This window comes from Haemaphysalis longicornis, unplaced genomic scaffold (genome assembly GCF_048455015.1).
Source record: "Haemaphysalis longicornis isolate Haplotype H1 unplaced genomic scaffold, Haemaphysalis longicornis Haplotype H1 scaffold_13, whole genome shotgun sequence".
Lineage (NCBI taxonomy): Eukaryota > Metazoa > Arthropoda > Arachnida > Ixodida > Ixodidae > Haemaphysalis > Haemaphysalis longicornis.
The window spans coordinates 31,351,186-31,357,286 of NW_027526233.1; the positions used below are offsets into that span (position 1 = coordinate 31,351,186).

The following is a 6,101-nucleotide window of genomic DNA, read 5'->3' on the forward strand; positions in this document are numbered from 1 at the left end:
CTTTCATCAGTTGTCTGGCTGCCCCAGATTTGATTTCGCGCGTTAAAGTCTCCACCTATTAATACCTCTACCGACCTATGTCTTTGTACTATTTCTTCCATTTTTGAAAGTTCTCTGTTGATATTGCCGCGAACCATGCATTGGGTTTGTTTATTTGTGTTTTGCTTTTACCGCCCGGCTGCGCCGGTCTGTGTTATCTCCGTGCCAAGGGAAGCGCGTGTTCCATCCTTTCTGTGCCGCATGTGTTATCTGTTCTGATAGGGAGAGCATTCCGATCTGACGTGAACATCCCGGAATAATCTTCCTGCATCTACAATGTTCTCGATGCGAATCGACGGTTCCAGAACCACGCGCGCCGAAAGATAAAAAGCCTGCAGTGCAGACGCCGGGGCATTCGATTCTGCGACGCTCGCTGACGCAAGTCACTTTGTTGACCGCTGCTTCGCCGCCTCTGTATTCTTTTGAGTTGTTAGGGGAGCACAAGTTCGCTCCAATAAACTTGTTTCTCCTGCAAGACAACTGCATCGTCCTTGGCTTCGTGACAATATCTCGGTTTGGTGGGCAGTAACAACTTATTATTAGTATTTCTCTGTTCGCCTTTGTTATTCTAGCTGCCACTAAGTTTTGAGCTATAAAAACTGGGAACACTGAGAGGTTTTTGTGGATTATAATGGCAGATTTTGGGTCTTTGCTGGCTGCGATTATGATATGTTTAAGAGGAAATCCTACTATTTTTTTGGAGGGTATAAGGTTCTTGTATTAAAGAAATATCTTATTGTTCATCTTGTTGGAAATTAATGAGGGATTGATTTGCTTTGTATGGTCTAGCTAAGGTAACCTGGAGTATGTTGAGTTCCATTTGTGAGTTAGGTACTACGTTTTCAGTTATGCTAGTCATTTTAGCTAAGGCGAGTGATGATCTTCTTCGTTCCTGTTCAATCTCTTCCCTGTAGACCGGACAGTCCCAGGACATCATTTCGTGATCTCTGCTTTGCTCTCTGCCATCCAGGTCACAGGCGTGACAGTGGGGGTCCTTCCTGCATTCGCCTCTCTTGTGACCCTGTTGCCCACACTTAACGCAGCGGATCGGGGCTTCACAATCTATAGTGTTGTGTCCATGTTCTGCACACCTGGTACATCGCGGTAAGAAGAAATGATCAAAAACTCGGCATCTGCTCCATCCGATGTACAGGTGTGACCTGTTGTTCAGCGCCTGGTGTCCCTCTTTGTTAAGTGCCAAAATTGCTGTTGTTCCTTGTCTTCATTTCCAGGTTTTCTTGACCTCGATATCTCTAGTAGTGCAAAGTAAGTTGTTTTGTTCAATGTTCGTTTGCACGATCGTTCCTGCTTCCTCTTCTTCGTCAATTCCAATCACCTTTACTGGGTATCTATTTTCCTTAGGTCTCTTGATTTGAAGGTCCATTGTTTTTCCTTGGAGGTGCGTCGGAAGATGAGGTTAGGCGGTAGGATGTTAATAGGTGTTCGTCTGGAGCCACCGCCAAGTTGTAGCTTCCTCTTTGGAGAGGCGCCACGGTGGCAGTTGGAGGCTGCGACGAGTTTTCTGGTAATAAGAGAGAATCTCTGTGTAGCCACTCAGTGGGTGGGGTTGATCTCGAGGGGGTCGACATTAGCCACCGTCGGAAATGGGTCAGTGTATGGAAACCCGGGCCGCAGCATTAGCCGCTTGATTGACGGGGATGGCGACATGTCAGAGAGCCCAGACGAGGAGCATATCGGAAGTTATCGAGACGTTTTTGAGGAACACTGGTTGTGACATACTTAACACCACTTTATTTTTGGGTAACGATCAAATTCAAACAGGCAAAATTGTAATTTAGCAGAAACGCTTATAAGGTAGGTAATTAAAACAAAGAGTAATTACCATTATTATTGAGACTTTTAAATTATGCACAATCACTTTATAGCAATAAAAAGCAACTACACAACTGATGCAGTAAAAACATATTAGAAATAAGGCGTTCTCTCATGGCTCGGAACATGCATGTCATAAAGCATGCTTAAAAAACAGAAAACTGCGGGTCGTCAGGGGGTATTTCACATTATCTATCCAAAGAATACACATAAAAAGTACCCCAGCCCTGTACACATAAAGGGTGCAAGAAACCAAAGCTGGCCATATGCGTCCATGCCAACCCCCAAATTCGGCAAGTGCAGGCAAGCTGCAAGGTCACTTTCCTTCCGAAAAAGCAACAAAAACAGAAAAATCAGTCCATCCTAAAACAGTTCAGGTAAAAACCTGCTCAAAATTTTAAGAGTCACGCAAATAACACACAAGGCAGAAAACATGGTTAAAGCAGCCTAAAATAACTGCAGCAATTTGGTGTATTAACTGAAGCTGATGTACCAGGTTTGTTATAAAGTTTAGGCTGAATCAACAATGCAACAGTGCTGCATTAAATTAGGTGTAACTACGGGGATGGAGTTTCTTGATTTCCTTTGTTCTGCAGTGGTCAAAATTACGCTAATGATGATGGTGATAAAATAGAGTATAATCTCATTAATTCTACTGTGAAGGGGGCCAAAGACTAGCTTAAGGTAAGTGCAGTTAGAAATAGGAAGGGGGATCTAAAAATAGTACTTCAGCTTTTCCCTGCCTATTCTGCAATTGTAGCTGATCGCAAGCCCAGCGATCAGGCACAACAACAACCTGTAAAAGCTTGAGCCGAGCAATGGCAGGGCCCGCTATGGAATTCGGAGCATGCTACGGCATGCAACAAAGCGATGGCGCGATGGCTCAGCCAGTCAAGTGAACTTCGCCCTAAGTGCACACCTGCTTGTCTTTCCAACTCCCTTTATTTGGTGTTTAATAACTTTGGTTTGTCTTTGAAATGCTTTGTATTCTCTATAAGGGACTTGCGATAGTACCCTGCCGCTTCCCTTTCACGGCTTGGCCTAGGAAAAGTATCCGACCAGCGTGCTCCTCTCCCCCCCCCCCCCACCCCATGTACAAGCCACCACAGGCTCTCACAAAGTTCCTCAGCAAGTTCTGAAGCAAAGCCTTTGCGAGGGCGCACTTGCTCGCCCTGCATTAAACGGAGAATGTGACTTTTATGGGGGTGGGAGCAAACAAGGGTCTTTCGCTGGGGCATATACAAGAGGCCGATGATGAACTTGGTTCTCCCTTCCGTGTTTTCAGGCATGGAAGCTTAGAGGGGCTTCCTTGATTTACCTAAATGAGCCTGCGCTGGCTCGAATGAAATGATTGATTGATAGTAGGGTTTAACGCGCCGACTCAAATCAGACAATGAGGCACGCCGTAGTGTAGGGTTCCGGATCAGAGGTCGGCGAACTCACTCAGACTCATTTGGACTCAAACTCACGCGTGAGTTTGAGATTGATTGAGCGCGAGGCTAGTGTGGCATGGTGAGTTTGAGCTTGAGTGAGTTTGAGCCGAGTGATCCCGACTGAGTTTGAGTCCGATTGAGTTTGAGAAGCCTGAGACCTAGTGAATTCTGAGTCCATTTTGAGTTCTGAGTCCATTTTGAGTTTGAGTCCATTTTGAGTTCTGAGTACAATTTCAGTTTGAGTTCATTTTGAGTTCTAGGTACATTTTGAGGTTGAGTCCATTTTGAGTTCTGAGTACATTTTGAGTTTGAGACCATTTTGAGTTCTGAGTATATTTTGAGTTTGAGTTCATTTTGAGTTTGAGTACATTGTCAGGGCACGGCAGCACTGCCAGGATGCAACGTCTCAACCCGTTTGTTTATCTGCCGCAGATAATTGGCGTCCTGCTGCTCACGCAAGCAGGGAGCGAAGACCCGGCTCTGCTATCTGGATTCGACGGCGCACCACTTCCCAGCCACCAAGCGCATCATGTGCGCATTGCGCACTTGGAATCTACGCTCGGCGATTTGCCTGGAAACAGGCCTGCTTCGGTGACTTCATGCGCTGACGCAGATCGCCACAACGTGAAGACGGCGCTGCTGGCAGACTGGAGTGGTATAAAGACTGGACACCCCTCAACTCAAGCCACAGGGCACGGCAGCACTGCCAGGATGCAACGTCTCAACCCGTTTGTTTATCTGCCGCAGGTGAGCAAGCGTTACGGCAAATGTATTCGCTCAAATTACCTATGCCTAATAGTGCTGCCGTGCCCTAGGCAGATGTATGCGCAATTGTGTGACATGTGTGCCTGTATTAAGGAATTCCTATTGCTCAGTGGTGACATTGAAACAAACCCGGGGCCCGATATGGCCAAGATCATGAAACAGCTTCAAGTAATTGCAGATGACATAAAAGAAATAAAAGAAGAACGGTTGAAATCTATTGAAGCCAAACTAGAACAAGTAACGTTACTGGAAAACAAGATCACGTCCTGTGTATCCCAACTAACCAATCTTCAAAAAACCGTTCACTACTTGGAGTTAAAAATAGATGACTTAGAAAACCGGTCTAGAAGGTCAAATTTACTTGTGTACGGTGTACCGGAGGAGGCAGACGAAAACCCCGAAACCCTCGAACAAACTATAAAAGAGCAGATACTTAAAAACATACTCAAGATCAAACCCGTTCTAATAGAAAGAATTCACAGGATAGGAAAACAAGACGCTCAAAAAACTAGACCAGTCATACTAAAACTCCTCGACTTCCGAGACAAAGCAACCATTCTTAGAAACTGCGCGAAACTAAAAGGAACCGCTTTCTCTGTTGGAGAGGACTTCTCAAATAGAGTAAGAGACATCAGAAAAAAGCTTTGGCAAGTTGCAAAAGCAAGAAAAGAAGCTGGAGACAAAGTATTTCTGGTCTATGACAAATTAAAAGTGAACGAAGATCTGTACCGATGGGATGAGGAAACAAATCCTATTGCGCTCCTAACCGCTTGCCGTCACAGCATCAACGATGAAAAAAACGACGAAGCGGAAGCACCAGGCGAGCCACAACGCCGCAGCCAACGAAATAAGTAACATTTCTTAACATAAACACCCGCAGCATGCTTCAAAAATTAGTACCACTTGAATCCTTACTTCTTGGAATTGAACCGGACTTCGTAGCTTTGACAGAAACGTGGCTGACAAATGAGATAAAGGATTTTGAGGTAACACCCCCCAACTACGTTATCATTCGTAAAGATAGGCCGACACGTGGGGGAGGCGTGGCCATCTTAATAAAAAAAGACCTTTCCTTTGAAATACTTCCTGAGGTTACCGGAGTCGAGGCAATATTTTGCAAGCTTCTCTTCACTTCTCGCCCAGTATTTGTTGGCTGCGTTTATCGCAGCCCATCTTCAGACAAAGATAGCTTGCAAGCATTGCACACGTATATGCATCGGCATGTACTCGGAGCCAGGCTAATCTTGCTCGGCGATTTTAATTTACTCGATATAAACTGGCAAACAATGCAACACCACAGCGCATGCTCAGATGTGCTCCTTGATATCATGTTGACATTTAATCTCTCCCAAATTGTAAAACAGCCTACCCGTGTTCAAGGATGCTGTTCTAATGTACTTGACTTGGTGTTTTTAAGCGATCATTTTCCTGCAGATCAAGCACAGATCGTAATTCTTGAAGGCGTATCGGACCATGAAGTTATTCAAGGCTCTGTTTCTGTATTTGACATCCCAATACCGTTCAACTCCTTTACTACATATCTTGACTTTAACCATGCCGATGACACCAGCATACTTGATCATCTTTTCCATGAACTTGCTTCGTTTGAACTACTTGCGAATGATTCAGACACACATATAGAAATCCTATGGGCAAGGTTCAAAGCGGTCGTAACACACTGCGTTCTTAACTATGTGCCGGCTAAAACAAAGAAAACAAGAAAACATAACCCCTGGATAACGCGTGAAATTATTCATTCCAAGCGTAAAGTAAAACGCCTCAGAAAAACTTTGAAGGCAAAACCTACGCCACAAATTCGGAACAAGTTGAGTCAAGCTCTTAGTAACATGAAATCCCAAATAAAAATGTCTAAAGTAAACTATTTTACGAGAACGCTACCCAACTTTTTGAAAACGTCTCCCCAGAAGTTCTGGAACTACCTCAATCCCAAAAACCGTAATAGGCCCGCGGCCCCGGAAGAAAGCAAAGATAAAGCAAACTCTCTAAATAACTATTTTCAATCTGTTTTCA

The 6,101-nt window shown here is 44.6% G+C and overlaps 1 pseudogene; it reads left to right on the forward strand.

Annotated features, from left to right (window-relative positions):
• The first annotated feature begins 3,686 nt into the window (after nt 1-3,686).
• Nucleotides 3,687-5,217, forward strand: LOC144164031 (uncharacterized; annotated as a pseudogene).
• Nucleotides 5,218-6,101: the final 884 nt, after the last annotated feature.